General features: G+C 35.2%; 1 protein-coding gene across 1 annotated transcript in view; it reads right to left on the bottom strand.

Moving 5' to 3' along the window:
* Nucleotides 1-11,102, bottom strand: part of SLIT2 (slit guidance ligand 2) — a 278,830-nt gene that overhangs the window by 144,158 nt on the left and 123,570 nt on the right. The window lies entirely within an intron of this gene.

Genomic DNA, 11,102 nt, shown 5'->3' with positions numbered 1-11,102 from the left:
CCTAAAGAAGAATGACCTTTGCCAACATTATATGAGTTTTCACCAAGAATTGTCAAATTTTGCAGATTTTAAGATGACTTTTAGACCAAATCATGCATTCCTCCCATGCACCTGGAACTTTACCAAGATTTAACTTTCAAAGTCGTTAGAGTTTCTCACTTCAGTTACGCCAGACAAGGATAAATCAAAAGCATTTCGCTCCTTCTACTTTCAGTGGTGACTGACAGTGGATTAAAATGTTTCCTGTTTGCAGTGATTTCAATGTGCAATTCTCAGAGCCACAGAAAATTGATGTTTAACGATGAATTTAACCTACAGCAGATGATGCAGACCTTGGTACATTAAAACATTCAAATTCATGCTAATTTTGACATTCTGCAAATGTGTCATCAAATGATACCTTACAGATAGATGTTCAAATTTTCAAAATATTTTTTGATTGTCCTAATCCTGTAAGCATTTAAATGTATGCACTCAACAAGACTTCTATTACTGAATTCAATAGAACCAAGATTTCATCCTCTGATTCACAGCACCTATACTGGATTAATCACAGCAGCTAATTTTAGGCTCCTACACATAACCTTGCAAGAACACCACATTCATTAGTATTTATTAATGCAAGTTTTTCTACAAAATTCCTCAAATAATTTTTTAAACAGCGACAGAAAAAAAAATCCACTTTCTTACATTCTCACTCTGTTGCTGTTTTTACGTTCTGTCACAGAAATAAACTGGTTTCACCAACACTTTTTGACTAGATTTCTGCTGGTGTAACAGTACATGATTTAACAACCTTATATTACAGGAAATTATGAGAAAGAAAATTTGCAACATCTCTTTGGAAACTCATTCAAATATTCTAATCCCTATGTTTTTGAAAACTGGTCTTAACAAAAAACATTAAGTACATATTACTCTTCCTTTCCCCTCACCCCTCATTTTCTTTTAAAAACTAATGGAGTTGCTTGCCTTTCCGGTCAACCAAGCTCTTTTCATCAAGCCATAGTGACTATCTCTTCCTCCTTTTTTCAGTCCCACAATGAAATTAGTACTTTGTAGAATTGTATTTCCTGACACACTCAGCTTAATAAATCTTAAAATGCATGTATTTCTTTTACAAAGGTGATTTTCACTCTTTCAGTGACTGCTGTTCAGTGTCTAATTCAAGACTTGCAAAAATTTTATTTCCTGAAATTTAATAAGCTTATGATGTTAGTATTCTTCTAGCCAGTTCTGTGGGATGCCAGGTTTCAGCTACTGGATCCACGTTTTTCCATTCTCACATTCTCAAGTTTTAGTAGCATGGAGAACTAAAATCTAACTTTTAACTGCTGTGGATCATCTCACCAAGTTTATTTATGCTTAAATCAACCTGTCAGTGGATAACACTATGGAACTTTTTGCACTTGCATGTATGTATGTATCATTTGAATTTTAAAGCTATTAATTTTGACACAGGTGAGCTCTTCTTGGGCCAACATTTGTGGTAATCTCATTTGGTGTATCTGGTGGATTTTCCACTCAAGATGCAGCTTTCCTTGCTCTTTCATGTTCCTTCAAGCATCTGCAGCTCTCATTCTGGAGCCAATACCATTTTGAGGACAAATTCTTCTCTACTAATGCAACCATCTGATCCCCTTTACCCTCTACATATGTATGTGGACCTTAAACTGCCATTCTACACACATATGCCAAAACCACATGAACTTCCTATAATCTTCTTCCTGAACCTCCTTCCATATCCAGCTGCAGGCTAAATTAATCTTTACTATTTATGTATGTTTCAGGAAAGACGTAAGCAGTAGGCAATCCTTTGGAAATCAGCATGAACAACAAGAATGTTATTTTCATCCATTTACAGCTGAACAACTGAAATTTCTCAAATGCATTGGTAGTATTCCACTTTCTTGTATACGCAATGATCTGTATGGTCGTACTCTTCTGATTTCACAGTACTGTCATCTACAGAAGTACATGCCTACAAATAAGGAATAGGTAAAAAATTGATGTTCTAATTTTTTTTTCTAATTCAAATAGGCCCATTTTTCCCTCAAGTTAATTAGCTTTCCTATTTACAAGGAAGCACTATATTTTTATAATAATGAAAAGATTATTACTTGGAAAAAATATCAAACAGAATTGAGTTGTATAAGTGTTGTAAATAATTTCCCTAAAAATGACATTGGATGTATTTTTCTTGGATACGGCCAAAAGCTTAAATGGACATTAAATTAACATTCTCTGAAGAGTTACACAAATGTTAAAATTTCTTTCAACTCCTGTGGGAGCCAAGAAAATAAGCACTGTTATTTCTATTTTATGGCTAAAGAAACACAGACAGAAATTAAGTGACTTGCCCATAGCAATGCCGTGAATCAACATCAGTGCCAAGACTAAAATTTATGAGTTCCTTTTTCCTACCAAGAATGCTAAGACACACACTGCTCTTTAAAATATATACTACTTAATATTTATTACTACAAAAATATGCAGTGTGCACCTGGAATTGGATTAGTACAAATATGAGTTAAAGGTTTACAGTCCTTTGCTGTAACTTAAGTTGGTAGATGGATAAAAATACTCATTTAGCTACTTCATTACAGCTTTACAGTAACACATTTTAGGCCAAATCAATACTCTGCTGATCATCTGCCTTCCCTCAAAGTTTGTCCCTCCCTTAGTTGAATAAATTCACTAACAAACACTGGTATTTGAAAATTGCTGCACTGGGTGGTCTTCATTCCTAGTGCAGGTATACATGTATTTTAAATAACTTAGTTTACTTCTGCTTAGATCAATATTCCTACTTATAAATAATGTTAGGGTTTTTTTTTTCACGTGAACCCAGTAGTATCTGGAGACCAAAACTGAAGGGAAGGCAGAATTGCCCAGGAGCACTTCACAAGGCACAGCAAGAAAGGAACTCAGGTAGATGAAAGTAAAAAAAGTGAAGAGGAAGCAAAGCAAATTTAAGTTATTCATTCCAGAAGTCTCAAAGATGGTCAGGAATTCAACCCTACTTTTATTGCTGTTACTGTTTTTTAATAGACAGCTTTGCCCCTCATCTGACATGCATGCTTCTTCCCTGAGGTCCAGGTACCAAATTTTCCTTTCAAACCCAGGATGACCCCCTCATCACCTCATCAGGGTGGCACGGAAAAGATCAAAATGCAGTTCTCGTTGTCCAAGCTGTGCCTGGATAACTCTCCAGTGCTGGTCCAAAGTCTAGATACAGTTTAATATAGGTATAACAAAAATCAGGCAGTAAAAAGAGCTTTATCAACAACTAAAAAAATGCAAATTAAGGCAAAGGAGAGAACAAAATTCTATTAGCATAGAAAGCTGTAGCATGGTTTATTATGTCTAAAATTAAATATACTTCAATGCATTATGCTCGGAATATTTCCCTCAAACACATTCTTAAAACAAATTAACCTCCAACACAGAATTATTTCACATAGCAACTGATACTTAATGTTGTATGAAAATGTAATTTGGAGTTTAAATTAAATCTTGTTAAAATGCTTATCTGAGATATTTACCCAATCAGCTTGAAACATCAGTTAATTGATGAAACAGTGATAGCAGTGTTGTGTAAGTACAGAACCACCTACCAAAACTAAAGAAAGTACAAGATAAAAAAATCTGGGAGTACTATCTATTTCTGTATGAACAATTTAAATATCTGTGGGAACTTCATCTTGTTACAGGGGATATGACACGTGATATGCAATATATTCCTCCAGACAACCAACATGGATCTTCCCAGCACTGAATAGTTGCGAGACTGAACAGAAGGAAAACAGGAGTTGTTAAAGCAACGCTGAAGAAAGAGACAGCAAAGAAATGTGTTCAGTTCAAGTCAAAACATGCAAGAAAGTCACAACAAAGTCTCAAAAAAGAAGAACACAAACACTGCAACACAAGTTTCTTTCCTACAATTTAAAAGTATTGAAAAAACATTTGAACAGTTTTGCTTGGCCATGCTATTTTGCATTAATTTAGGAATATTCTCCTCTTAAGCTCTATGCTTTACAAACTGCAAACTCTACGTAGTGACAGAAGCAAAATCTATTTGTACTTACAACAATGCCATTTAAACCAAAAACTGCTGCTAATTTATCAAACACAGATTTAAGCTCCTTTTGCCTTCATACCACTCTCCTCCACTTGTAAACCTATTCTTCTTCAACCCTGCTAAAAATCAATAAACAACTTTAATATAAAGAAAAAAATATTCAAGAATAAGTACTCTAAGAAATTAGTGCCTCATCATCTTTTCACTTAGATACTTTCTTTTTACTTGTTAAAAAATACTCAAAATGCCTAAACCTTAAACTTTATCTGCTCAAGCACCTTAGCACCTCAAGCAGTTAGGTGCTAATGCAAAACAATATCACATCTTTGGGGCTTGACACATGAGGTCTGACTGAACAGTTACATTGTGCAAGAAGCCCCTACACATAACATAGATTATGAACATTGCCCAGTCTGATGTGGGGCTCTTCTGTGCAACCAAAGTCTTCCAAGTAGAGCCAATGACAGTGCCCCAAGGGAAACAGAATTCTCACACTACAGAAAGATTGCATCTAAATGGAGACAATATGCTTGTGGTAGAGTTATTTTGAACAGTCTCAAAAGACTGTTCATCACAAATCTCAAGAGCATTATAACTCAACAATAAGGTTTTTTTGTTACATATAATCTACCCATAATGTTATTAACTTACATTGGCCAGTAGGGCAGGAGGGAGGGAAATTCTTGTTCCATATGTTAAAAATGGTGTGCCTATATAGATGTATTTTATATATATTTAGATATATGTGTAAACAGACACACAAACACACATACATTCCCCTGCTCTACAAAAAGCTTAGATTACCAACCTTCTCCAAAAGAAAAAAAGGATTCTCTGATATAAATTCATTCTCAGACTATGTCTTATTTGTTTAATGAGTTTCTGGACGTTTTTACTCAACTTTCCTAAAATTAAAATCTTAAAAGATGTTCAATGATTTTACTGAACAATAGACTTGCTTAGCCTTGAAGTTGCATTTGAAGGGGATGGGAACAAGGTACCAGTTTATAAGAGCAAAACCCTCCACTAATATGTAGAAAATTGAAGTGAATTTTCCCATACAAGAGATCCACTGGTTTCTGTAAGATATGAATAGAATATCATTATTCTACACAAATAGAATATAATTCTTCTATATGTGTAATTTCTGCAGCACCAATTCCTCATGTGGAAGCCAAAAAATTGTTATATTTTATATAATTTCCATTCAAGTATAAAGAAAATTATAGGAACATTTTTGTAAGCAAAAAACATGATTAGTGGTCCCCATGTACTGTATGTAACTCGGACAGGAAAAACTTTTTGATCATGGCCAACAATTAGGTTCTTCAGGTGTTAGCCTCCTTTGAAAAGAAGGTTTCCCTGTGTATTGCATTCACGGATCTTTGTAAATACCACAAACTGGAATGAAAATCTGTTTAGCTAAAAGGTTCAAATACAGAGGAGTTGGTGTTAACACTAACAGAAAGCTGCCCACCAGATTGTTGGTGAGTCTTTTGAAACTCAACAGCAGAAACGTCTTTGAAATAATAAAGAGGGGGAAAAAAGAAACCAAACGCCATTGACTACAGCCATCACTAAATTCTAATCTTGTCTTCTGCTCTACATGCAGTTTTCCACCCTTTTCAACCAAAGAAATTTTTAAGATATACTCCTTCTTTGAAGTATCTGAATATTTTATGGATGAAATCCAGGAATGCAAGAGGAAGAGAATGAACAAGAAACCCATAGAATGGCTATCTACAAATTTCTGAAAATTGTTCTCCTTAAGCTATAACATCCAAATAAACACGTTTTCTTTTAGGCTATGGTCAATATGCATGGTAAAATAATGTGTTCCAGAAGCCAAGCTGTATCTTTATTCTTTGCCTTTGAAGAAAGGTGTATTCTGTCTTCAGGAATATCAAAAAACACAGTCCTTTCAGTGACAGAGATAAGGCTGGCCTTGCTGACCATCCTGCCCCTTCCTTCCCTTTTGTTCTCCCAGACCAATCCCACTGCATTTCCCTATTTCTTGTCCCTCACTGTCCTACTCCTTCCCCCAGCACAGCAGTTGGCACTCTGCATACTACCTTACAGTGATGAACACGTAACTTAAGGGCACTCTGGATGCCTTTTAGTATTTTCTGTGCAAGGCCACATCTAACATTCAGAAATTAGAGGAAAGATTGTTAAAAAAAAAAAAAAAAAAACAACCAAAAAAAAAGAACCAAAAAAAAGCCAGCATAAACTGGAAAATAAAGGGGAAACTAGAGCTGTTTTCTGTCTTTTGTATGTTTTCTGAGTAAAATGAAAGCATTACTTCACTTTTGCCTTCAACATCACATTATCAAAGACAGAACTCAGGAACCAGAACAAACAAAATTAAGGTGTTTACCACTAACTTTAAATTATGAATCTGCCCTTTTTCATTATTCCCTCATTGAGCTGCAGAGAATATCTTTGTTTCTATACCAGTCTCCATCCCATAACCTCTAAAACTCAACACAGAAATCAAAATTGCATAACATCATACTTTTCCTTCACTTAAAAGGAAACCTTTCCTTCCATAAGCTTAGAAATATGAACTTGTGTAAAACAAAATTTGATTCCTCCCTGTGAATTTCTTTTTACTAGGAATACAGATTTGTAAATCATTGATATGGCCTTTACTCTGATGAGTCCTTTCAGAGACAGAGATAGTCTTTAGCTTCCTAGAATAAACCGACAGCTACTGCTATTTGAAATTTGTTATTATTACTTCAGAATGTTAAATTTCATATCTGAAAACAGAGAATGTTTATGCTGAAAAAACTGCCTCCACACTAAGACAGCTTTCTGCAGTATTATTTCTCTTATGCTTTTTGCTTTGCAACTTGTTATTCTGAAAAGACTTGTCAACACTAAACTTTAAAAAAGGAGAATTTATTCAATTGTTTCCTTAAAAGAATCCCAGGAGTTTTTTCTTTGAGTCAACAAAATAATTCTTTTTTACCTGTACACAACAGTGAACTCAAAAAGACTGGTGAAAAGTAAGTTCAATACTGCAAGGATAAAAATTTAAACACTTAATTTCTGCATATTTTGATGGAATATAGTTCAGGGACAGAAAAAACAAGAGCTGTATAAACCTGTGTGTCCTGTTAATAAAAAAGAGGCAGCCTTAATAATAATATCATTATTAATAATATCATTACACTGTCTTATGGTGGCAGAGTTCAGAAAACTCATAAGGTTTGCATCTTTCCACAGATAAGTACAAACTCCTCCGAGCAAACAGCATTAATTATTGTCACTAATTAAGTCTCGATCTCTTCCCCTGGAATGTTTTTGCCAAGCATTTAATACCTGCAGCCTTCAGCCCGGGTGACGGGCTGGTAACCCTTGCTGAGCTGCCCAGGAGCAGCACCCGCAGCTGGCCGGAGCTTTGCGCTCGCTCCGCACCTGCGCAGGGCCCCGGCCCCAAGGGGCTGAGCGGGAGCGAGCGCTCCTGCCACGGGGCTCAGTCAGCTGGATCGAAATCACAGCAGACTCCCTCCCAACAAAGTCTCTTTTTTGTTGTTAATTAAGACAGTACCAAAAAATAAAGTTACTTATTGAGTCATGAGGGCTGAATGCTCCCAGTAGGTAGTCTTTTCACAATTCAGTTTCCCTGATGGGACTCGAAGAGGAAATGAAACAACAAATTGTGCTCCTGATGATCTAAGCAGAAGCTGCAATTCCATGGGGAGTCCTGCTAGGTCAATTAGTTCATCAGACTAACAGAGTGCCAATCCAGAAACCAGTGTCCCACCAATAAAGGTTTGAAAAAGTGAAGTTCAAGGCCCAGTCGTAAGGCAATATCCAGTAGATATTATTGTTAGGCTTGGCAAAAACACATATAAAAGCACACACATATAAAACCAGGGCAGTAGTACTCAATAGCCAGGGGGACATGCCCATCCTGCCAGATTCATTCTTTTGAATGCAACAGATGCAGCCCAACTTTGCAAGATCTCTAATGAACACTCGTGAACAAAAGAAGTTCATCTCAACAAAATGTTTCCTTCTTAAATTAGTTATTGAAGAGGTAAGTACCTTTAAGCAAGCCTTTCTCTGAAAAGTTAAAGTTCAGTGCTGCACCTGCTGTTTTTTTCTTCTAAAGTGTTTTGATATTCTGAAAACCCAGTATTATTTCATGTTCTATTCTTATTGCATAGTATTGCTTTACAAATCTGTGGCAAAAATAATTAACAGGGCATTCTTCTTACTATACCATCCAATAACATTGTAATGCAACTAACAGCATTTAAATATTTTTAAAGCCCCGCTTCAAGCAAATATATCAACCTGTGCCAAGTTTTTACCCTTTATATTTTGAATATGAACTTGATACTTCAATGGTAATTTTATAAATTGCAAGCACTGTTTCTGATGCCAAAAGAATATGCTTCAAAAGAAAAGATGGTCTAACAGACTGTTTAAACTCCCAACTTTCACCTATAGACCTGTGAGTTTCCCCAAAATATCCAAGCACCCATTTTGTTGCCATGACCTATAGGATCTGAATTACAGAACTAATTTTCACCAATCTTGCAGCAGGACTCTGAGATTAACAATTCTTCTCAGTTTGGGAACAGAAAGGACTATAAATTCCTGACAGATGTATTCCTTGTGTCTGCATGTATTGCTGCAATACAGTTGTCTTGAATAGGTCAAACAAGAGGCAGCTGAATCTACAAATTTTCATCAGTCCTGTTATATTTATAAATAATTATTGCATTTTCTGATGCAAAGCCACTCTATATAGTCTAAGTTTTTTGTAAAAATAAAATAAGATAAATACTTTGTTTTTTCCTTTACTGGTCACAGCTGTAAACAAATCTGTGTAAAGAAAAGTGGGTAATCTGCTTCTAGTTTACTTTATTGCTATCAGCTACTGCAATATTAGACCTTGATGCTTTATTTACAGAAATCCCCACTGACAAAAAATAGCATTGCATAATGACTAGACAAATGCATTTCAAGAGCACATCTTGAAAGCTGTTTTTGTAAAACGCCTTCTGGCTGCAGTATTTGAATGTACTCTATGCTGACAGTCAGTAGGGACAACAACACAGATGTGCTTTGTTTGGCTCCTAATGGATTCAATCCTGAATAGCATTAAAAAGAGAAGAGTGTGGAAAAAATTTAAGCTTTACCTTTTTGTGAAACTCTGATCATGCACTCTCTTTCTCTCTGGCCATGTGAGTTGAAATAGGACAAAACAATAATACAGTCTATTTATGAGAGAATGCATTCTCATTTCTCAGAAAAAAAAATTAAAGCTACAATAAATATCCATAGAAAACTATACTTAGATTGTTATGTTTAATTTTATTTTTTTAAGAATTGGGTAATTTTACTTGAATTAAAAATCATGCACTGATACATTTAGGTCAAGATTCTTTATATTGTCTTTCTAGAAATAACACTTCAATTGTTTGTAAGTCCTGTAGACGTTGTAAAATTTATTTTACTTAATTAGCTTTCTTTATTTTACTTAATTAGCTTTTTATAATTTAAAAGAACTGGTTTTACTTTCAGCATCTTGAAATAATTTGAGTGTTTCTACAGAGTAAATATAAGCGGTGGCTGAAAGAAATTCACCGTTGATGATCCATCGTAAAGTCAGTCCTAGCACTTAGAGTATCAATGGTAATACTCTTGCCAGTAAGATCGGAATACAGAAGATATCAAAGAAGCACCTTTGAACATGATTATCTCATTTTACCCTGGAAATCCACATTTTGATGCAAATACAGACTATCACTTGCTCCGATGAATTATCCAGCTGTTCTGCCACAACACTGAAACTAGAAAATGTAGTAATGTTACAGGAGCAATTGCTACTGATCATGTTCTATGAAAACTTGATCTCTATTAAGACTCCTGTTTTGAACAACTCTTACCTTTCCAAGAGGTATTAAAGAGATGCTGACTTCAGGCTCTTTTAAAATTTTCTGGCAGGAAGACTGGTGTGATAGTGCACACAAGATGGTAAGTGTAAAGTAAACTTTAGCTAGGCTACAAGTCTAGCTCCTAATCTTATAGGATGTCACAACTTCTTTCATATTTCTAGGCACCATGCTCAACTGTCACTCTAAGAGTCTGTGTCAGGTAGGACTGAGAATACAGGCATGGAGTGCATCATGTGAATCAATAGAAAGTAGGTAAATGCAATAAAAACATCATAATTGCAACCATAAAGTCTTCCAGATGCCAGCAAAGAAGCAGAAATAATGTCACAGAAACTTGTGTGAAAAATCTTGCTAATAGTAGGTTATACCATTAGTTTATATCAGATGATGGCTTTGTAAATATTGATATCTAATTCATTGTCATAGACCATAGCAGAAAGTGGAGTAGGAGCCTTAGGTCAATTATATTCATCCTGACAGAATCAGATCTTATTTTCAAGTGAAAAAAATATCAGTACACAAGACGACAAGTTCTCTACCAATTCTCTTGAGTTTTCTTACAAGGAGGAGAAGGAGAGATTCCAGAAATTATAAAAAGGCTGCTGTCTTCACTGTAAGAAGATGCAAGTGACCTTTTCAACTGATACTTCCATGTGACAGCTACCAGGAGCACTAATTAATGCCCTATGGTCTTCACATTTGTGAGCCTATTAACAATTATTAGCTCACCAGACTTCAGATGATTGCTTTATTTCTATCTACAATAGATTCTGCAATCCAAAGCTTCATCTGAGAACCACTCAAACAACTGTTTGAAAACATCTCTCATAAATGTCAGGTCACCATTCAATTGCATTTGGCATCATTTTAAATGACAGCTAAACCATGCAAGTGGAAACTTGCTCTAAATAATGAGGTAATCGTAAGATGTTGGGTACTAAATTAGAAAATGCTCTAGGTCCTAGATTCTCTTAGTAATGACAACAATTTCACCTGATTATGGACTTTAAATTCAGTCTAGCAGACATAGAAATTCTATTAAAAGAACACAAACATGAAGAATGCTCTCATCAATGGACTTCTCAGGGAAAAAATTTCTTGTT

Source organism: Geospiza fortis, unplaced genomic scaffold (genome assembly GCF_000277835.1).
Source record: "Geospiza fortis unplaced genomic scaffold, GeoFor_1.0 scaffold40, whole genome shotgun sequence".
Taxonomy (NCBI): domain Eukaryota; kingdom Metazoa; phylum Chordata; class Aves; order Passeriformes; family Thraupidae; genus Geospiza; species Geospiza fortis.
The sequence above is the reverse complement of the archived record's forward strand: the minus strand, read 5'-3'. Positions and strand labels throughout refer to the sequence as shown.